Raw genomic sequence first — 24,129 nt, forward strand, 5'->3', positions numbered from 1 at the left:
TCAGTGGAATTAGATTTGACTCAATTCAATTGAGTTCAGCTCCATCAAAGGATGTTTGCTGGCAGGATCAGTTTGTTCTCTTTTCAATAGCGAGCATCATAAAGCTTATTCCTCTCTCTCTTTCCTTCCCCAGGGTCTCATTCCCTGTATCACTGTAGTATTTGCCCAAAGGTGTATATATGTGGAAACCTAATAACAGAGTGTTATAAAATGCTGTGTCATAAAGTGTATAATGCTCCAGGGCTTTTGACCCCTCTGTACCATGTAATAATGATAATAATCACTATAGATAAGAACATTTTCTGTACAAAATGTGAGTGATACTTTCCGGTTTAAAACTCAGTGCCAGGATTAGTTATAAACACTGCCACATGAAAAAAGAGACAGAACCCATGTTTCCATGACATTCTACTGCAGAGATGTGATTGTGGCCCCAAGGAATGCTTACGATTTTACAGGCGGCCTCAGTACACTGCACCAAGACACAAGAGCCCACCTCTATGAAATTCCCATGCAGGGATATAGCTGGGGTCCCCAGGGGTATTTGTGGGCCCAAATAGGATTTAGGAAAAAAGTGTTGTCTCCAATGTTTCTATCTGACTATTCTGGTGCAGAGATATGACTGGTGCCCTCATGGGCTGCTGGGAGTCCCACATGGAACCTTAATGCCCTGAACCAGGGTGCAAGAGCCCACCTCCTGTTTCTATGATATTCCATGCAGAAATATGACCGGGGTCCACAGCAATATTTGTGGTCCCACATAGGATCTCTGTACAAAAATAAAAAAATAATAAAAATCATGTCTCAGTGATATTCTGTTAAATATATATGTATGTGGCCCCCAACATCTGCTGGGAGTCCCAGATGAAGTCCAATACACGTCACAAGGTTGCAAGAGCACACATCCTGTCTCTTTGATATTCGCCTGCAGAGATATGACTGTGGTCTTCAGGGGCATCTGGGGGCCCACACGGGGACCCTGTAGGGAAAATTAGCTGGCTCCCCGGTGTCTATGATATTCTTGTGCAGATCTATGACTGGCTACCTTACGGGTACATATTACTACTCAAAGTTATATATTATGCAACTTAGAAGGGGAACAAAGAAGGTACAGAAGGTGTCCCTTTGAGGGTACTGCCCCAGTGATAAGCTGTTGTATCCCTAAAGGTATGAGGGCCAACATGATGGGTCAGTATAGTATCCCAAAGAAAATAAGCCAGTCTGAATGACTCTTTGACTGTTGACATTTTGACTTATGCAGAAGCCAAGAGCCACTGGGGGTCCACATGGGGATTCTATACACCACCACTAGGAAAAAGAGCTGGGCCTCCTGTCTGTGTGATAATCTGGCGCGAGGTATGATTAGAGCCCCTAACACTCCTTGGGGGCCCCAGTACTGTCCAAAATATCATATCAAAATATCAACACTCTTGCTGGAAGTTTCTAGCAAGTCTAAAGAATGTGATTAGCTGGTTCAGGTGTGTTTGATTTGGGTTGGAGCAAATCTTTCCAGCACAGTGACCCTCTAGGAACTGGTTTTGGACACCCTGAAATACTTGGGGCCTCAGTATACTGTATCAGGGCAAGAGAGCCCACCCCTGTCTTGATGATAAAATGCAGAAATATGACTTGTGATTCTAGAGCCATTAGGGGTCCATATGGGGTCTTAGTACACTACCTCAAGTCTAAAGAGCCCACTTCTGTCTTGATAATATTCTGCTGCAGAAATGTGACTCAGGCTGCTAGAGCTTATTGGGGCAAACATGGAGTCTTAGTACAGAATAATAAGTATGACAAATAGTTACCACTACTATAAAAACTAAAAATAAGAATAAAAAAAAATGCAAATGAAAAATTAAATATGTTTAATACCATTTTAATTATGCTAATATTAATATTCACATGGGGTATTTAAATAAATTTGCATGTATTGGTGTTAGAAATAGATATGTTCTGCTGGTTCAACAAAAGGCACTCAAATAGCTTTACAATTCACATCTATTCAAGCATATCCGTTTTACAACTAACAAATTGAGTTTAGCCTCTGAAATTACTATATAACTTGAAATGTCTCTCATGTCTCCAATATGTTAAAATAGATTTTTTTTCTCATGTCCACAATCATTGTTTTGAAAGACTAGAAATGAATTACCTCTATACGTGATGGGATTTCCAATAGTGTCATGTAATTTCACTCTTAGAAGGTCTGAAAAGGAGAGAGGTGATTTTTTCTTTTTTTCATTTTTAGATGTCATTAATCATTCTGCTATAAACAGCTGATTTTCAGAAAGATGAGAGAGTCGGCAGGACCCTTTATCGCTTTGATTAGATTATAAATGAACATTAGTGCGGAATTCTCTCTCTTTCAGTCAATATCAATAAACAGGAGCATATAGTAGCCTAAAGCTTATGTTGAAAATACCCTGAAATTATATAGTTTTCAAAATGTATGCAAATAAGTTGTTTTTTCTATAATCATAATCCCTTATTGTAGCTACTGTACTTTTGAGTGTGTACCAGAAGTGCAATCCTGAATCTTTGTTTTCTTTTTTTTTTTTTTACACATTTAGATAATTACTTCATTTTTGTGTGATAAGGAAAATGTCATAAAGATTTTGAGCTACAGGAATGTGAGCCGATGACGACAGAATTTTTAAATTAAAACAGATGGTGCTACTTGGTGATAGTGAGCCTAAGGAAGGATTGATTTATTTGACAAAATCTATACATTTGAATGTGTGATTTAGAAAAGGAAAAAAAAGTGACGTGTCATTCAGCCAAGTATGGTGACCCATACTCAAAATTTGTGCTCTGCAATTAACCCATCCAAAGTGCACACACACAGCAGTGAACGCACACACACCGTGAACACAGACCTGGAGCAGTGGGCAGCCATTTATGCTGCGGCGGCCGGGGAGCAGTTGGGGGTTCAGTGCCTTGCTCAAGGGCACCTAAATTGTGGTATTGCCGGCCCCAAAACTCAAACCCACAACCCTGGGGTTAGGCGTCAAACTCTCTAACCACTAGGCCATGACGTCTGCCACAGTGCCTTAGACAAGCACTTTTTTAAACAATTATTTATATACTTAATAAAATTAATTATCGAGCAGTCAAAGTTGCATTCAAAATGCACTTCTAAGAAAGCATCTGGTAGTTTAAATCTCCTTTGTTAGTTGCATGAGATTGCAAACTTCAAGATTCAATCAGAGAGAGTCTCATGAGAGACAGACAACAGCTGAAAGTACTATGTTCAATCTGCTCCTTCTTGATCTTAGTTGTGTAAACAAGTCTCGCTAATATCCATCCTAAGGCTAACTAATTTGCATGTGAGCTAATCTAGAAGCATCCGACAGTGCTTCTTTGCTGCATTCAATGTGATCAGATGGGAAAAATACCAGCCACCAGTCAAATTAAATTAATTATACTTTACAATAAGGAATAATTATTTTGTTCTTATAGTAATTATTTACATTAGTTCTCATGAATTAACAATGTCTAATAGTTCTAAAGCTTAGTTAATGATACTTTCAACATTTTCTAATACATTGTTAAAATCAATCATTGCATTTCATGGACCTCAGCTAACATGAACGAAGAATGAACAGTATATTTATTAGCTTACTAATACTATTGCTCATTGATAGTTAATGTTAGCCAACTATCACATTATGTACAATAATAAAATGCCCAATTCAGAGGTTTCCCAGCTTCACTTGAATGCAGCAATATTAAATAGAACATATGTAATTGTGTTTTTTATTATTATTATTTTAAAGCCAACCTTTAGTACACTCATCAAGTCCTGGGAGGTTAAGTCAGTGTAAACTTGTGCTTACATGGTTTATGTTTTTAAGCAGTTGTAGCAGTGTAGCTTCTTGGCTGGTAATGGAAGCATGTCAAATACAGTCCCTGTTGAGAAAAAATTGAAAATCGGGTCAATTCCTAGAAGCTCCGTCATGTCCATAAGCAAGGCACTTTAGCCCATGATGCCCTGGGGAGCTGTGCAGCAGGCAGTGTTCTCTACGTGCTTTGGATGAAATGTCTCTGAAAAAGGACAGGTAACATGAGCTTGATTTACCTTTGGGTCAGTTCAACAAGTTCACTCTTAATAAATGTTTTTCAACAATTATTTGGAGCAAATATGATCAGGAAAAACCGTCTTTGGTTGAGGGATTTTAAACTACTCTATACAAGGGCTTTTCATATGCAGGCCTGGAGGGTCATTGCCCTGCTGATTTTAGCTCAAGGCCTGATTAAACTCTAAACTCTAACCTCTAATTTTCCTTAATTAGTTTGCTCAGCAGTCTTTGGCTGCATCCGAAAAGGCATACTTCCCTACTATATAGTATGCAAAAAGCAGTAGGCAAGCAAATGAGTATGTCTGAATCCTCAGTATTCATAAAAGAGTATGCTAAAATTACACTAATTCGGCCAAGATTCGCACATTTTTATACTTAATTTGCATTTTATATGCCTACTTACCTACTTTGTTAATTTGCATTCTTATATGCCTACTTACCTATGATATAGTAGGAAAAACAGTACGTGAAACCTCAGCATTCATAAAAGAGTAGACGAGAAGTTCCCAGGTGTCTTACTGTTTCAGACCAGATTCTGACGTGTTCATCAATGGACACTTTTCAATCCCAGAAGCCCATGGGAGAGGATATGTCATCATCGAACGTGATGGAGAACAGTGACACGGGTGTTTACAAATGTGAGAATTATAAATCAGAAACATGGTTTCCTCTGTTAAAATTTTATTTTTTGAGCTACTGTATAGTAAACTGTTGATTTTCTGAAGGTGTAAAGATGTTAGATGGTAACGTTACAGTATACCTATATTCGTGATTCAGTAAAAACGCCTCAGGTTACACATATAACCATGGTTTCTCGAGGGAACAAGGCGCTGTGTCGGAGGACACTTTGGGAACGCCCTTCAGCGTGAGCAGTTCTGAACCACGTTTGTAATCAGTCCAATGGATAGGTGAGATGTCACAGGCGGGGTGACGTAGCGACCAGGAAGCTTAAAAGCAAGTGTGGTGCAACCAGCGTCAGCTTCTAGGAACGAAACAAATGCTGGCAGGGATGCCGGAAGTATGGCCCCAAGATACAGCATCTCGTTCCCTCAAAGAACCATGGTTACATGCTTAACCGGAGACATTCCTCTTCAGGAACTCGAGCTATATCGGAGGACGCTTTGGGAACGAAAATGCCCACGGCACCAGACTTTCAATTCTCTGCCAAGTGTTGAAGAGCACAGCTAAAGCGAGAGAAGGAGCCAAGAGTTTGTACAAACGGCATGAGTGTGAGAGGAAGAATTGTATAAACTTGTTAAATCATCTAAACCAACAGCATGTATGTTAAGACCCTATTCCATCTTAGCTCCTTAAAGTGGTGCTTCCAGAAGTCCTAGATCCTCTACTGACTATTATTAATTCGTCATTGTCATTAGGATATGTCCCCAAAATGTTCAAACTGGCTGTTATTAAGCCTCTCATAAAAAAAAAGAGCAGCTAGAGTTTTTACTAGAACCAGGAAGTATGACCATATTAGCCCAGTTCTGTCAACACTGCACTGGCAACCTATCAAACATTGTATAGATTTTAAAATCTTGCTTAATACTTAGAAAGCCTTGAATGGTTTAGCACCTCAGTATTTGAATGAGCTATTATTGAACTATAGTCCTCCACATCCGCTGCATTCTCAAAACTCTGGCAATTTGATAATACCTAGAATATCAAAATCAACTGCGGGCGGATGATCCTTTTTCTATTTAGTGCCCAAATTCTGGAATAACCTACCTAACATTGTTCGGGAGGCAGACACACGCTCTCAGTTTAAATCTAGATTCACTAGTTCACGCTTACATATTATTAGCTGAGTTATGGAATGCGTATTTGGCATGCTGCCTGGGGAAGGCCATGAGCTCGGGAATGGACCGAACCTAGAGTACCCCCCCTCCTCGTCTAGTTGTAAAGTGAACTTGAAGTGAGGAGTTGGGGTGGAGGAGGGAAGCTGATAAACTGTCAATGGATAGAGGTAAGTCAGCGGTATTTATGCTGCGGTATTGATTACTTGATTGTGGTCCACAGGTGTTGATTAGGCTAATTATCTGATGCGCGCCTCCCGAACCTTGTTAATAAAACATAATTTCACTAGTTCACGCTTACATAATATTAGCTGAGGTATTGAATGCGTATTTGGAGTGGTGTCCAGGGAAGGGCTCCAAGCTTGGGAATGGACTGAACCTAGAGTACCCCCAAAAAAGCAGTTGGACAAAGGACAGCCGCCAGATTGAGAACACCCCCCAGAAATAGCACTGTAAGTACTGGGGGAGCTAATTTTTATTTTCCTGAGAAGTCCGCTGGTTGGCAGGCTGGAAGAGCCTACGTACTCCTGTGGTAGCAACTTAAGTGTTGGAAGGGTAGGCCCTACCGGCTGCTGGTACTGGACTGCCTGGTTTGGGGCGCCCGGTCGTTTATTAACTGACTAGCTGCGCAAATACACGCTGATAATGAACGTGGATTTGCACAGCTAGTCAGTTAACAATGGCTCTGTGTAGTAACAGCTGCTCTATGTGAAATCACATACCTGATGAAATTTATCGCTGATTAGAGAACCGGCTTTACTGACAATATGCGCATTAATGATCGGCCAATCTTTATCGTGCACCCCTACCGACGTCCGATGGGAGCTTAGCCCCCCGGCATCGAACGGGTAAGCCTCGCTGGCTGAAAGATGGAAAAGGTAAGGTTGTCTAGCCGGGAGGCTCTCACCTACATCCGATGGGAGCTCCAACTCCATGCATTTAATGGGTTAAATCTCTCCGGGTGTAAGTCAGAACAGCAATGTAGAGTAGCCGGGCGGCTCTCACCTATGCCCGGAGGGAGCTCGAGCTCCTGGCAATGAACGGGTAAGCCTTCCTGGCTGCAGAATAGAAAAGGTAAGGTTGTCAAGCCAGGAGGCTCTCATCGGCATCCGATAGGAGCTCGAGTTCCTGGCATCGAAGAGGAAAGCCTCACTGACCATAGAATATTATGTAGCCGTTATCTAGCCGGGAGGCTCTCGCCGGCATCCAGGTGGAGTTTAATACTTGGGACACCAGATGGGTAAATCTCTCCGACCATCAGAGGGGAAAGTTAAGGTTGTTTAGTTGCGAAGCTCTCGTCGGTGTCCGGTGGGAGCTTAATGCTTGCGGTATCGGATGGGTATGTCTCGCCGATCAAAAGGACTTTTTTATATATATTTTGGTGGCTGATGAGGGTTTGGTGGGTTTTCTTTATGTGGAACTGGTTAGTTCTGATATAGCTTTGGTACGCTTCTGAAGACCATCTTCTAAGAGTTAGGATCTGCTGCTTGGAGAGGCCTTTTTGAGCTGCTGAAGTTGCTGCCCCGATGCGAAAGGAATGGATGGAGAAATTGTTTGCCGAGATACTCGATGATTGCAGGACGCATCTGAGGTGTTTTTGGAACCAGAATCGTCCATGAATAGTGGTTCGTGTGGGATTTTTGCCTGAGAATTCCTAAAGCGTAGTGATGCCAAGATGGATTGGTAAGGCTGGATTGGAGAGGGGAGATTGAAAATATATATTAAATGACCTTCCTTGGCTTGGCCTGTTTTGCTTTGTTTGATTAAAAAGCGATTGTTTCATCGTTAAGTACGGTTAATGTCTGATATGGTACGGTTGATTTTTGGATTGAAATTTGAAGAGATCGTAAACTTCGAACACCTAAGAAATCCAAAAAATGCTAGAATGAACATGGCGTCGAGCGTGTGGGCTATGCTGAGGGGTTTATAATTTGTGCGGAGGGTGTGGATACATTTTGTGAGGATATCTAGCGTTATGGGTTGTCTAGTGTCTGGATGGGTGGGCTGGGATCGCTGGATCCCTTTGATCAAGAGGGAGGTTTGCGAATTGTTTATTTCGGGTGAGGGAGCACTGAACATCAGTTTGTGAAAAAAATGGACTCCGCTCAGGTAGCTTTTAATGGAACCGACTTGGAGACCCTTAACGCCGTTAAGAAACGAAATGAAAGAGGTGATAGAGAGTAGGGAAAATCCGGGAACGGAATGTTACAAGTGAGGTAAAATGCCTTAAAGCATCTCCACACAGTCACGTATGACTGGAGGGCTCTGGGAGAAACTGCCTGGAGAATAGAGTCGAGCAACGCTGGAGCCAGCGTCCTGAATTTTTCAGACACAACACAATCCTCTTCTCTTTTGGCGGGATCGTAAGCCTGGCCGAGCAGTAGGAGGATGCCGGGGAGTCAACCGGGGTTCTTGCCGGAGGTGGCAAGGGTAGGCCTAGGCATCTTGGGAGGCAAGTGTCTGCTCGCGCCGCACGGCACCCACGGGTTGAAGCCTGGGGCTCAATTGGAATGCCACACCAAGGAGGAGTGGCTTTAGGCCCGGCTGGTTGCGGCGATGGGACCGGAGAAGAACTGGATGGGTATTTATGCTGTGGTATTGATAACTTGATTGTGGTCCACCGGTGTTGATTAGGCTAATTATCTAATGCGCTGCTCCCGAACCTTGTTAATAAAACATTATTTAAAGACCCACCTCTTTAAACTGGCTTATACATAACACACTAACTCATTTCTAATTTTCAAATCCGTTAAAGGATTTTTAAGGTGCATTAATTAAGAAAACTGGAACCGGGAACACTTCCCATAACACACACTCTACTTGCTACATCGTTAGAAGAATGGCATCTATGCTAATATTAGTCTGTTTCTTTCTTATTCGAAGGTCATCTTAGCCACCAGATCCAATATGAATCCAGATTAGATGGTCACTGCAGTCACCCGGATCCAGTACGTATCCAGCGCAGATGGTGTATCCGCACCTAAAGAGGACCTCTACAGCCCTAAATGTCAGCGGAGACCAAGACAACTAGATGAGCCCCAGAGACAGATCCACAGTTAAGACCTTGTCTCCTAGATGGTCACCAGGACAAGACCATAGGAAATAGATTATTCTTCTGCACAATCTGATTTTGCTGCAGCCTGGAATTGAACTGCTGGTTTCGTCTGGTCAGAGGAGAACCGGCCCCCCGACTGAGCCTGGTTTCTCCCAAGATTTTTTCTCCATTCTGTCACAGATGGAGTTTTGGTTCCTTGTCACTGTCGACTCTGACACTGGCTTGCTTAGGCCCTGTCCATACGGACACAGGTATTTTTATAACCGTGACTTTTTTTTACGCGGTTCGGCCTTTCGTCCACACGAAAATGCAGTTTCAGGGCACCGAAACCGAACATTTTTTAAAACTACGGCCAGGGTGAGCATTTTCAGAAACGCCGGTTGCAGTGTTGTCGTGTGGACAGTATAACCGGGGTTTTTGCCTTGCGACGTCAGAGTGTGCGCCATTATCCGCTGTGTTTGACATCAGATTGTGAGCTGCTTACTGCTTCTGATTGGCCAAGGTGACTTTCCAATTTGGGTTATATCGCCGCCTGCTGGTGTGGCATGCTCTTGACAGCACTTGATAGCACGTTTTTGCGTTTTCATGTGGACGGGATTTTTTTTTTAAACGCAGGAGGAAAAACTCCGGTTATAAAAATACCCGTGTCCGTGTGGACTAGGCCTTTGTTAGACAATTAATTTCCAGCGATTTCGTCAACTTGATTGCACAGATAATATTTAAACTGAACTGAGCTGTATGATGACATCATTGAATTCAATAATGAACTGCCACACTATTTTCCTATTTAATGCTGTTCAGTTGCTTTTTTACAATCTGTATTGTTAAAAGCGCTATATAAATAAAGGAGACTTGACTTGACTATGAAAAACAGTTGCAAATGTTGTACAAAAGAAATATCACCACTACCCATCTTTGCACCAATAAAATGTGCAACACTTTGTTTTTCTACAAAACTATATGTAATAATAGGCCCTGACTAATTATTATAGTAATATTTAACTTACCTTGGAAAGGTTTCCATGACCTATTGCGAGATCTTGGCAAAAATCTCACGATTTATTCAAAAACATGATGCATGATGGGATACACTAAGCCTTGAATAGCTATCAGTAGCAGTAGCAGTTGCCAAGAACGCAAATATGGGTATTTGAACAAGTGTAACAACCCTGATGACCCTAGCTTGTTCAAGTGTGTTTGATTAGTGTTGGAGTTAAACTCTACAGGAAAGTGGACTTTGAGGGCCAGAGTTGAGAACCCCTACGAGCAGGATTGGACGTGAACAAATGTCCAATATGGTTTTAACTGATCTCAGGTCAGTTTTATAATCTAGTTTTGGTTTGAATGACAAACATGCATATACTGGAAAAGGATTTTTAATAAAAATGTATCTAACTGGTCTGATTAATATGACGGCATTTTAGTGCCACATTGGAAAAAAAATCTAAGATTACGAGATTAAAGTCATAACATTTCGAGAACAAAGTTGAAATGTTTCGAGAATAAAGTCAGAATATTACGAAAATAAAGTTGAAATGTTTCAAAAATAAAGTCGAATTATTACGAGAATAAAGCCTAAATGTTTCGAGAATAAAGTCGAAATATTACAAGAATAATGTTGAAATACTTCGAGAATAAAGTCGAAATATTATGAGAATAAAATCGTAATACTACGAGAATAAAGTCGAGATGTTTCAATAATTTAAACAGAAGAAATTAGAGTTACATTATTTTGAGAGTAGGCCTTTATCGCGCATGTCCTTGATTGAGAGCACCGGGAGAATTTGCAGGCCACCAGGATTGATTTGAATATTGTTGAGTCCGAGCGGCTGCATCGTCTTACTGGGATGAGGAAGAATCAGTTTTAAGGACTCGCGGAAACAGCGTGCTATCAAGAACATGATATTTAGTAACAGACTGAACAGGAACAACTTTTTATCTTAATGTAATAATAAAATCTTCCTAATCATCGGGAAGAAGGAGGCGGGAACCGGCGGACAATCAAATAAAGACTTTAATAACAAAATAAACACAAAACAGCGCATCAGCCCCTCACGGACGACTGATGCACACAAAATAAAACCAAAACATAAAATAAAGCCCAGGCCTGGTCCTCTCTCGTCCTTCACTGTCGTCGCTCCAGTTTTATATCTTTCCATCTCCTACGTGGGACTCGAGACCGGTGGTGGGTCGCAGGTGTTCAATTCAATTCAATTCAAGTTTATTTGTATAGCGCTTTTTACAATACAAATCGTTACAAAGCAACTTTACAGAAAATTATGTTTCTACAATATTTAGTAGTAGCTAGTAGTTTGTGCACGTTTGACAGGCTTTTAGAAAAATAAAAATAATAATAATAATAATACAAGACGTAGTCAGCTAGATGATGAACTATCAATATTATTAATTAATAGTAATTATAGGATGCAGTCACACATGTAGCAATAATTGTTAGTTCTGTTTGTTGATTCAAGGTTAGCATCATCGTGGGTCCTCTGAGGGTCAGCATCATCTCTTCTCAGGTGTTCTGGATCCAGACTGGAGCTTGTGTAAATCCTAGTTACCACGGGATGTAAATCCCGTGGCAAAACATAGAAACAAAATAGAGACATCATTAGCATAGCTGCTGATCCAACAATGTAAAATTAGTTTAACCCAAGCTAAAGAATAAAAATGCAGATGCAACTACACTCACAATTTAAGAGATACATTATTTGAATGCTTGGCGAAAGAGATGCGTTTTTAATCTAGATTTAAACAGAGAGAGTGTGTCTGAACCCCGAACATTATCAGGAAGGCTATTCCAGAGTTTGGGAGCCAAATGTGAAAAAGCTCTACCTCCTTTAGTGGACTTTGCTATCCTAGGAACTACCAAAAGTCCAGCGTTTTGTGACCTTAGGGTGCGTGATGGGTTGTAGCGTGGTAGAAGGCTAGTTAGGTACGCAGGAGCTAAACCATTTAGGGCCTTATAGGTAAGTAATGATAATTTGTAACTGATACGGAACTTAATAGGTAGCCAGTGCAGAGACTGTAAAATTGGGGTAATATGATCATATTTTCTTGACCTGGTAAGGACTCTAGCTGCTGCATTTTGGACTACCTGTAGCTTGTTTATTGACGAAGCAGGACAACCACCTAGAAGTGCATTACAATAGTCCAGTCTAGAGGTCATGAAAGCATGAACTAGCTTTTCTGCATCAGAAACAGATAACATGTTTCGTAGCTTGGCAATGTTTCTAAGATGGAAGAATGCGGTTTTTGTAACATTGGAAATATGATTTTCAAAAGACAAATTGCTGTCCAATATAACACCCAGATTTCTGACTGTAGAGGAAGTAACAGTACATCCGTCTAGTTGCAGATTGTAATCTACAAGATTCTGTGTGGTGTTTTTTGGTCCAATAATTAATATCTCTGTCTTATCCAAATTTAATTGGAGAAAATTATTTGTCATCCAATCTTTTACATTTTTAACACACTCTGTTAGCTTAGATAATTGGGAAGTTTCATCTGGTCTCGTTGAAATATATAGCTGAGTATCATCAGCATAACAGTGGAAGCTAATTTCGTATTTTCTAATAATATTACCAAGGGGCAACATGTATATTGAAAATAGAAGGGGACCTAGGACGGATCCTTGTGGCACTCCATATTTTACTGATGATAAATGAGATGACACCCCATTTAAGTAAACAAAATGGTAGCGATCGGACAGGTAGGATCTAAACCATCTTAGAGCCTGCCCTTGAATACCTGTATAGTTTTGTAATCGATCTATGAGTATGTCATGATCTATGGTGTCGAACGCAGCACTAAGATCAAGTAAGACTAGAAATGAGATGCAGCCTTGATCTGACGCAAGAAGCAGGTCATTTGTAATTTTAACAAGTGCAGTTTCTGTGCTATGGTGGGGCCTAAAACCTGACTGAAATTCTTCATACAGATCATTTTTATGCAGGAAGGTGCTCAATTGAGCAGACACAACTTTTTCTAAAATTTTAGACATAAATGGAAGATTTGAAATAGGCCTATAATTTGCCAGTACACTAGGATCTAGTTTTGGTTTCTTAATAAGAGGCTTGATAACCACCAGCTTGAATGGTTTTGGGACGTGACCTAAAGATAACGACGAGTTAATGATATTGAGAAGCGGTTCTTCGGCTACAGGTAACAGCTCTTTTAGTAATTTAGTGGGTACAGGATCTAATAAACATGTTGTTGGTTTAGATACAGTGATAAGTTTATTTAGCTCTTCCTGTCCTATATTTGTAAAGCACTGCAGTTTATCTTTGGGTGCGATGGATGAAACTGAAGTGTTAGACGCTGTAGAATCTACATTCGCTATTGTATTTCTAATGTTATCTATTTTATCAGTGAAGAAATTCATAAAGTCATTACTATTTAACGTTGGTGGAATATTTGAATCAGGTGGCGTCTGGTAATTTGTTAATTTAGCCACTGTGCTAAATAAAAACCTTGGATTGTTTTGGTTATTTTCAATGAGTTTGTGGATATGCTCTGCCCTAGCAGTTTTTAGAGCCTGTCTATACCTGGACATACTGTTTTTCCTTGCAATTTTAAAAACTTCCAAGTTAGTTTATCTCCATTTGCGTTCAAGACTACGAGTTACTTTCTTGAGAGAGTGAGTATTACTGTTATACCATGGCACAGTACGTTTTTCTCTAACCTTTTTCAATTTGATGGGGGCAACAGCTTCTAATGTATTAGAGAAAATAGTGCCCATGTTGTCAGTAATTTCATCTAATTCATGTGTATTTATGGGTACAAATAGCAGTTGAGATAGATCAGGCAGGTTATTTGCGAATCTGTCTTTGGTGGCTGGAACAATAGTTCTGCCCAGACGGTAACGCTGAGACATATAGTTAATATCAGTTATACGCAGCATGCACGATACAAGGAAATGGTCTGTAATATCATCACATTGGGGTACAATATCTATAGCAGTAAGATCGATTCCATGCGATATAATTAGATCTAGTGTATGATTAAAACGATGAGTGGGCCCGGTGACATTTTGCTTGACTCCAAAGGAGTTTATTAGGTCAGTAAACGCAAGTCCTAATGTATCATTTGCATTATCAACGTGAATATTAAAATCTCCCATGATTAGCGCCTTATCAACTGTAACTAGAAGGTCTGAGAGGAAATCTGCAAATTCTTTTAGGAATTCTGTATACGGCCCTGGTGGTCTATACACAGTAGCCAGAGCAAGAGATACATTAGATTTATTTTGCATGTCTGACAGTGTAACATTTAGCAGAAGTATTTCAAAAGAGTTAAACCTGTATCCTGTTTTCTGGGTAACATTGAGAATATCACTATATATTGTTGCAACACCTCCTCCACGACCAGTCTGACGGGGCTCATGCTTATAACAGTAGTTTGGTGGAGTAGACTCATTTAGACCAAAATAATTATTTGGTTTTAGCCAGGTTTCAGTTAAGCAGAGTACATCAAAACTATTTTCTGTGATCATTTCATTTACAATAACTGCTTTGGGTGTGAGTGATCTAATATTTATGAGCCCAAACTTTAAAAATTGTTTTTGTTCATTTACTTTACATTTTTCTGGTTTAATTACGATAAGATTTTTTCTAGATCCTACATTATATTTTGACCTCACTATTCGGGGAACAGACACAGTCTTAATAGTTATAATAAACGAGCACCAGGCAAACAATGAGTGTGCACTTTACCTTCGGCTAACGTAGCACTTACGTGTCGGACGATGGAGTCTCCGATGATCACAGCGTCGCGTCCTGTCTCGCGGAGGGGAGCGAAGCGGTTCCGGATGGAGATGTCGAAGGCAGGAGGGGGAGAAGTCGTCGCCCGGGACCCGGCTCGCGTCCTCCGCTGTGGATGCACCCAGGGTCCGTGGTGTCCCGGCGTCGCAGTGAAGGACATCTGGGAAGATCGCGTCCTGGGTGCACCGGGCCTGTGCAGAGAAACACACGGAGTAGACGTGGTGGGACTGTTAGCAGATCGCTGTATACTTACCCCGGACTTGTGAGCGTAAGCCCGGGATGATTCCAGCGCAGTTCTCCGCTCTCTCAGCTGGGCCTGCCTCACCTCCAGGTCGCGAATCTGCTTTCCCACGGCCTCGAGCTCGAGCTGCACAGAGTGGAGACATTCATCCGCCATTAAAGCAAGTAACAGTGAGTACAGCAGTGGTAATGTGTGTGAATATAGTATTAGCAATGTTAGCGCAGTTAGCTGCAACCACGCCGCTGATGCTAACGGGCTAAAAGCTAATAGCGGTCCCGGGAGATCAAAATAAAACTAGTGATAGCGAGGCGCTCTGATTGTTTTTGTTGTAGAATACAATAGAGGATATATTCACACGTTATATAAACGGAAACGATGATGTATAAAATTGATTTTTGAGTTAAAAATAGTCAATGAAAAGAATATAGTGACGGAGCTCAAACGCAGTACAGCCGCCAACAACAAACAGGAAGTGACGTCCTCCTTAATCTCTTTTTTGAGGTGTAGCTCATCTCCAATCACTCCACCGGCCTCACTCCTCGTTCCCACGTCCCTCGGCCCCGCCCCACTCGTCACACTTAACATCAGCTCACACACCCAATCTACATTCCTTCGGGGGCATTGTAGCTCTCTTATTTAACGCTTTTTTTTATACATTACAAATATATGTGGGATTATTAGCAGAAATCATACCATGTGTCATACTCGCGAGGACAGTATGATTGGAAATAATATTTCATATCTTCGATTGCATTCGTTATTTGTAGTGCGCCAGCCACCCAATAGCAATAAGATTCATGCTTTTGATGGACCTACTTTTAATGTCTCAGCTTTCAAAATCAGTTTTATAGCGAAACACAAATTATGTCTTACATTAATGTGTTTTGTTTAAGCTCTTTAATGATCAGATTGCTGTATTTATGTGAAACAATTAATTAAATTAAACAGTTTTCTTTGTGAAAATTTATTCTCAAAACATTTAGACTTTATTCTCATAATATTTTGACTTTATTCTCGTAACATTTTGACTTTATTCTCGAAAATTTCTACTTTATTTTTGTAATATTTCGACTTTATTCTCGTCGTAGGCCTATTACGAGTTTATTATCGACACATTTTAACTTTATTCTCAAAATATTACGACTTTAATCTCGACACACTAACACAGTAAACACCAACCAATTATATTTACAAACCACTAAAGTACTAACTGTGAACAATGGAAATCTTGCAAAATCTCTTTTGGTCCAATGTGACTTTACAGTAACAAATTGTGGACGACAGACACATTGGTCCTCTGGGTTCCCCCCACACAACAGGATTTCTCATTATAAATATTCAACAATTTTGATATTTGAATACTCAACACACCCCATGTCACAGGAAAATCTTTTGAGATAATGTGTAGAATCACCAACATAATCAGGACTTTACCTAGGATTTTCAGAATTGGAGAAATGTGGCCCAAAATCTGCCGTTTAAATGAATGGCCTGCTTTAGCCAATTCTTCTCAAAGACACTTTGGCAGAGTGAATAATTTGCTTTAGTTTTATAAAGCTTAGCTTCTCACCACTACTAAACGTTTAATAAGTAACTCCTAGGGAGATGCAAACTAATAAGATGCACCATATATGATAATTAGCACACTAATGAGAACAGGAACAATTACCATGAAATCAAAAACATTCTACCACCTATTTGCCATTAGTTTGGAAATCAGGTCCTTATACGGCATTGTAAAACTGCTCATAAAATTGATTTTATGAGAAAGTCAACTCACCTTTTATGCTGTATATTCACACAAAGCTTCAAACCTGCTAATAAGTAAACTTAAATTCATAGAAAGCCACAATTTTCTTTCTCAGACAGACAGTGTGGCTGTCTCTCTATCTGGACTAATGATTATAACACCTCCACAATAATCCACCATCTGAGGGACACAAACAGCCGTGCTGCATTCCCCTGGCAGAAATACATTTGAAAACTCATTTTCTTTCAGCTTTTCAATTTCACTGCACTTTCTCTCCCTTCTCCCTTTCTCTTTTTCTTGTTCTTTTCTTATTGTTTATCCAGACAGGAGTTCTAAATAGAGAGCGATGCTGAGGAGCAGGGTATGCTGTCTTCCTGTAAGCATCGATGTTTGAAACAGAACCAGAGATGACCTCAAGAGGCAACACTAAATCCAGCAGCCAGAGAAGTGTGAAACCATTAACACTGAATTAACATCTTTGAAAAGTGATAACAACCATCTTCATCACTGACAGATGGTGGGACTTGTTTGAGACCTGATCTGTTCTGAAGGTCCGATAGTAATGTGTGAGTAGGGAATATGATGAATTAGACCTCACCATTCCAAGAAACAACAACCTGATTGGTCAAATTTGGGCTGCCTAAAGAAGATTTTATCATCTACACCTCTAACCGCAATCACATATGGAGGTGCAGATTAAGATAATTTTACATTTAGCGTTTTACTTCTTGATGAGAAAAATTATATACATTACACTAAGTCATCTAAATCCGGGTCATGGCACCACATATAACTGGTCCATATGGTCCACCATTCCAAACAGGATTTGAACTAGCTAAGCTTAACCCTTACCCTAACAAAGTGGTATCCAATCATGCTCCTGGAGGGTCAACGTCCTGCAGAGTTTAGCTCCAACCAGCTCCGACACACTTGCCTGGAAGTTTCTAGGTTTTGGTGTGTTTAAATAGAGTTGAAGTTAAACTCTGCAGGAGAGTGGCCCTATAGGAAAAAAGTTTGGACACCTCTTCAAGCCAGGGGAGTGTTGTTTACCTGGACAGCTCTTTTAGCTGGCCTACATTACAGAATGTGATAAAAACCAAGCAAAGTATATCTACACCGAATGGACTATCAAGAACAGTGATTGACAGACAATCAGAACCGTTACACATAAACAATGCACTGCAGCTAAAGTGCATAAAATCAAATTTTCCTACCTCCTGTAATGATTCACAAGTAAGGCTGTGTTAAATGAATTATTTATTGTATTGTACTTGAGCGATTTGACCATGATGGAGTTTTTAATGTTGTCGGTGTCAACCAAGTTTGTTGTAGGCTATGTCAAAAACAAATTTACACTGTGATAGCCATATGTGGATGCAATATCTTATTAACACAGTTTGTGCCACAAACACAACATATCTAACACTTAACAGTACTCGTGTATATACTCAATGAGGGAGAGCACGTTCTTTAAAGAGCCCAACACATTTAACACATTAGTATACACAAATCACATTGTATTTCTAAATAGATAATTTATAATTATCTACAAGGTTGTTGACAGACATTTTTCATAGGCATGGGTTAAATATAATAAAGTTTGTAAAATGTATTAGCAGTACTATACTATTGTGAAATTAACTTAAGAAACCAAGTTACCAAGTTGCTTGTTAGAACAAAAAAATTATATATATATATATATATATATATATATATATATATATATATTAGCATGTTAGAGATGCCTTGTACCACTTGTCACATCTGGACAGGACATGGCAAGTGGCAAGACTCAGAGTCATGTAGTTACATAGTCAGTTACATCATAGGAATTTAAATTAGAAACATGGGTTATGTAGCGCCGAAATAGTTACACGTTTTTTATCAGTCCAACAGGAAACAGCTGTGATAAGTTTCCAGCCTGCTACAATAAGCACTTCTGAAGAAGAACTAATCTCTGGATTTGTGTCATCAAATCTTGGAAAGCTATAAAATTTTTTTTTTTACTCTTTCTTCAGTAGCAAGTAAAACGGATATTTTTAAAGCACCTTTATCAGCTTGTACAGTATGAGCTGCAATGTGCACCAATAAAGTCTGGCTACATAATAATACTACATTACTATCGCGATGTATGAAACTCAAATTGTTTGACACAGTCTGGCTGTACCCAGCAACCCAGAGACTTGTTCAAACACAGATTCTACCTTAGGAAGGGGATATATGCTTCACGACATCATTTAAAATGAACGTGTTTGTCACTGGTGTAATTCATATGGAAATCTGATGGCATTTAAGTCGGACGCAGATGCAGAGGAAGTGGTTGAGGGTGTATTGTTGTAATTCACAGTTCAATTTAAGAGTCATCTGTTTAAATTAGAGCACAGAGACAGTATGCGTGTGCACAGGGAGACACTGCTGGAAGTATTCATCACTGTCGAGCTGTGTGTGTGCAGATGTAATAGAGTGAGAGAACAGGATGGTGTGTCTTCATCTGTTTGTTCTTTGTTTAATGTGTCTGATACAGCTGTCACATCTTTAAGATAAAACATGAAGTTCTGAGCATTTATCCACCAGATGACATTGAGGATACTGTCACACACACTCAGCTATATGTCTTCCTGCGTTAGCAAATTTTTTAGCCTGGTCAATTTGGTTATGCTTGTCTGTTTAGTGGATTTAGACTGATTTTTTGGCAATGGAGACCAGCTGACTAACCAACTCAGTCAGTCTGGTTGCCCATTTTAAATCACCTGCGACAACCAAATCTTTTTATGCATGTTTAAAAGTCATTTTTGATTTTGTTACAATGGATCAGTTGTCTTGAACTTATACTGACACCTACTGGTATGGATGTAAACTAGTGTCAAACAAAATTTAAAAAAAAAAAATAAGTTATTTGCTACAATGCCATTGTCTCTGTTACCAATACCCAGTGGCACCATATTTAACAACGAAAAATACTTAAAGGTCCACACATTGTCAGACCAAATCTTCTAAATACTTTAAATCTAAGTTCAACGGCAACAATCATTTGATTATTTAGAATTTCCTTCTTAAACTCCAAACCCAACCTTACCCATGTTTGCGCACTTCAGTGCACCACTTTAAAGATGCTGTATATGTTTTCTTTTATCTTTTTTTTTTCTTTTTTTGAATGTATAATGCAGAAAAATACCATAATATGTTTGTATATGTTAAGAAACATGCTAAGTTCACATATACTTGTTTCTCCTGTCAGTTTACCTAAGTATTTCAACACTTCTGGTTTCCAGTTGGTGAAAAGCATGGCATATTGCATAGATTGGAAGAGATTGCAGACTATACCTAACATTTTAAAAAGCCTTAGCACCCATCTAAAAAGAGCTATATGACCAGATGAATGTTAAAACGTGAACAAATCAACTCATCTACTTACAGTATAAAGTTTGTCACCTTCCATTGTTAGTTGCGTCACTTGTTACTGTTGCATGTCCTCAATCTGGCAACCCGCATTAATTAATTAAAGAATTTGTTAAAGGTAAGATAAGCAATTTCAGAGATGCTAGCAATAGCAAGCTAGCTTTGAATGCATAAAGATGCCACCCTCCCTGCAAATCACTCTCCAAATCCACTGCTCCTCCAACACATATGAACATGCACAGGCAGACCAGAGGCTAAACAGCAACAAGATAAATACAATGTTGGTGGAGGACTGAATGCATACAGTGATAAAACATTACAGTACAGAATACATAATTTTACAATAATTATGTCTTACATTCCATTTGAACCAGATCACCTGCCCTGCCTTTAAGAATGATCATTTCCCCTTTGTTTTAGAATTTAGCAAAAATTATCTGTACTTCACATTAAAACGTTTCTTCACATAGAGAAATAGAACATATGAAAGGTCAAATTTGGTTTAAATGAAAAGACACATTTCATGAAATATTGAATGCATTAATAAATGTAGAATTAATGGAGGAATAAAGCTTTTAGTAATAAAGTAATTTATAGCCTTAATAATTTATACTTTCTATAATTCGCAATAACAGGTTACAAAGTTAAAAAGTATATGATAGTCATGTGATCTCATGATGTCTACACCAACAGTATGAGGCAACCCTCTTCATTACTTTAAGGGAAAACATATTGGAGGGTTTCCTAATGAATCCATTTTTTTTACACACATTTACACTCACTAACCTTATTCAGGTATGTGCACCAGGTTTACTCTCCTGTTTTCTCTATAACAGACACCCCTGACCCGTCGCCTGTCATTCTGTCTGTGCTGAGATTGATCAGAGGTCTGTAAACAGGAAATGAGTTGGCATTTCCCTGTAATGAAAAATACAGTTTCCAGCCCGCATTCACTGAGATTGACATTTTCCATTATGACCTAAAAATGTACATATGTTTCTCCATCAGAATGCCGTGTGGCTGTTCTGGCATCAGTTTTTTGGTCAGGTCATCAATCTTAGCCTCTCTCTCTCTCTCTCTCTCTCTCTCTCTCTCTCTCTCTCTCTCTGCTGTGCAACACCACTCACCAGCGTGATTTATTGAAAAAGAGGTGGCGGAACCCAATGGTGCTAGGGGCCGGTAAATCCTGATAAAAACTTGGATAAAAGCAATTTAATGCTATCAGTCATGTAATACTGGCCGTTGTCATGAAGTGTATGCACTGGAGAGGGTGTGTGTATGAGCTCATACCACAACACTGCAAAGTTCTCCATTTGATGATGTCATCAGGTCCACAAAGTAGTTTGCACTGAGCTCTTCAGTCACTCTGTATACTATTTTGGTGTGTCAGTCTATTAGATTACTTAGTATATAAAACCATGATCCGCACTCACAAAAAATAGTCTTCCTTTTAGCATTTTATTTTACAATGATCAAAGTAAAAGATGCTAATAATTTATTTTTGTGACTATTTTTGTGAGTGCGGATCATTTGTAACATCTACAGAACTGTTGCTCTGAGGACCCTACAAATGAACTATAAATCATGTCCTTATAAGAACTGCGAGCACAAAAAATATAAAAAACAATTTATTTGGGGGTGTGTTTGTTAACAATAGCCCTTGTGTTGCTGTGAAAGTAAATTGAAAACCATAGCAAATACCATGTTTGTGTTCCGACAGCAAAAGAAAAAAAGATCTGAGTTTCCACAAGAGTTACAAAAAAATAAAGAGATTGATATTCGTTGCCATAAGAGAGAAAGATGGCCAATTTACTCTCATTCCTTCAGCTGCTATATATAGAAATACCTTTACAGCAGTGTTAACTAGTTTTCTGGATAATGTCAGGCTAAACTAACTAAAAGTATATAGTCATAAATGTACATAACGTTTTTTATTGTAATTTGAATAAAATAAGCTTCAAGGTGGCTGCTGTTATACAAGTACTTCAGTGGAAAGATGTTTAGAGCTGCCTGAGTCACAGATCTAGACTTTATTTATCAGATTTCATTATAGTTTAAATGAGTGTCGACCTTCATGGTGATATTTAACCTACAAATACATACATTTTTGTATGACTCATACGAATTCATGTAAAATCACTAATTACACTACTTACAAAAATGCCATGAAAGTAGGTAGTGTATGATATTTATCATTTTCAAAGCTAAAATCTGATTAATTATGTTGATAATATTATAGCTAATATGTTGCAGACATAGATAGCCTAATGGGCAGTTCTCTGATTGCCATCAAGATAGCAGTTCAGTTGACCTGAGTTTGAGTCCTGAAACACTTTTCCTTCTCTCACTGCTCTCCCTCACTTTTCCACATCTCCTCCGATTCCACCCTGTCCAGTCTTATAATATACTGTTTAAAAAGACAAAAGGCTAAATATATTTACTCCAGAAAGTCAGGTAACAAGTTATATTTGTTGAATGTCATTTTTCAATCCTAAAAGCAAGAGTCTTCACAAACTACATCTGTCTGGTTTTGAAATCCCATAGCAGATCTAGACAGGTGGAGTTGGGGAGGTGGAGGGTTTTAGAGGAACTCTAACAACATGATCCAGGATCAACTCAAAACAAACACTGAACCAGCTTACTTAATGTTGAGCAAGCATCTCATTGGCTGCAGATTCAACAGAGGTCAATTAGCTTCTGCCATGTAAATGATGTTACTTCTAGCAGATTGCATGTAAAGGGTTTATCAGTCTGCACCATCTAGAGTTTAATGGTTGAACTACATTAATATTATTCATTTAGAAAAGGTCGGACAAATGACAGCCAGGCTGAAGGTAAGAAATTCAGTGTTGTTGTGGGAGTGTATACAATACAGTATTCGCAAAAGGCTTTGGCAGGCCTAAAGGGACCATTTAATTCAGCATGATAGACATGTGCATTGTGCATTGAAGATGCATGATCATTGGAAAGCTAGCTGTGGTATCATGTTGATCTTCTGCTCTATAGTAGAATCCACTCGAAAAGAGAAACCTAAACATTCTGCACACACACAGCAAATAAGCACTTGTTCCTCTCAAACTGCATTATCAGTCATACAGCCTGAGCCCTTTAACAACATTTTCACAACCTAATTTCAGCATTCCAGTAGCATTATCCATTCCTAGCATGAGCTGGCTGGCATAGTCTCTAATTGTGATTAATCCTAATAAACCCTCTCTGGCATTAATGATGAAACCTGTTTGTTTCAGCTGTGCAGGCCATGTGTGTCCTCCTGCAATTTACAGTATATGCATATTAAAAACGCACTTCATTTCACTGCCATTCATGTTCACTTTGAAATGCATAAACATTTAAGAGACTGAATATCATGATTAATCCAATACCAAACACATTATTTACAAATGATCTATTCTAAATGAACAGAAGACACAACCACAACATTTTTCTTGACACTTTGTTAGACGTGGCATGCCATCTGGCCACCTGTTATCAGTGTGATTGCACAAAATCACACCAGCGACACCAGAGGTAACACCAAGATAATTAGCAATAAAAACAACACTGCTTTTTCAAAAGGTGAAGTGTGCGGTTGCCACACCAGGCACACCGCTTCCTAAAAACTTGGCTGTACTGCTAAAAAAGAATGTGGGGGGGGGTTGTAAGCCTATATTTGTTGTTAAAGGTCTATTAATGCATTTTTCAAGAACGGACATGAATTAACTTGACCGTTAGAAGGAATTATTGTTTACACTATTTAATTTCTTTCATACCAGTGCCAGATGATTAATTTGCCTTTCTTTCCTAAATACATTTGACAAACATTCTGCTGGATTGGAAATTATTTGCAATACAAATAATCTGTTAACAAGTGATTTTTTTTGCAATGATTTTTAACAAGAGACTTAACAAGAGATGTTTAACACATCACATGTCTCATATTTCATTCTTCAATAACAGTGTTACTTTCTCAGTGAACAATTACCTTTCATCACTGTTTTAAACATCACAATTCATATTTTAATTCTAGATTTATATATTTTAAGAAAG

Source organism: Carassius carassius, chromosome 27 (assembly GCF_963082965.1).
Source record: "Carassius carassius chromosome 27, fCarCar2.1, whole genome shotgun sequence".
NCBI classification, from domain to species: domain Eukaryota; kingdom Metazoa; phylum Chordata; class Actinopteri; order Cypriniformes; family Cyprinidae; genus Carassius; species Carassius carassius.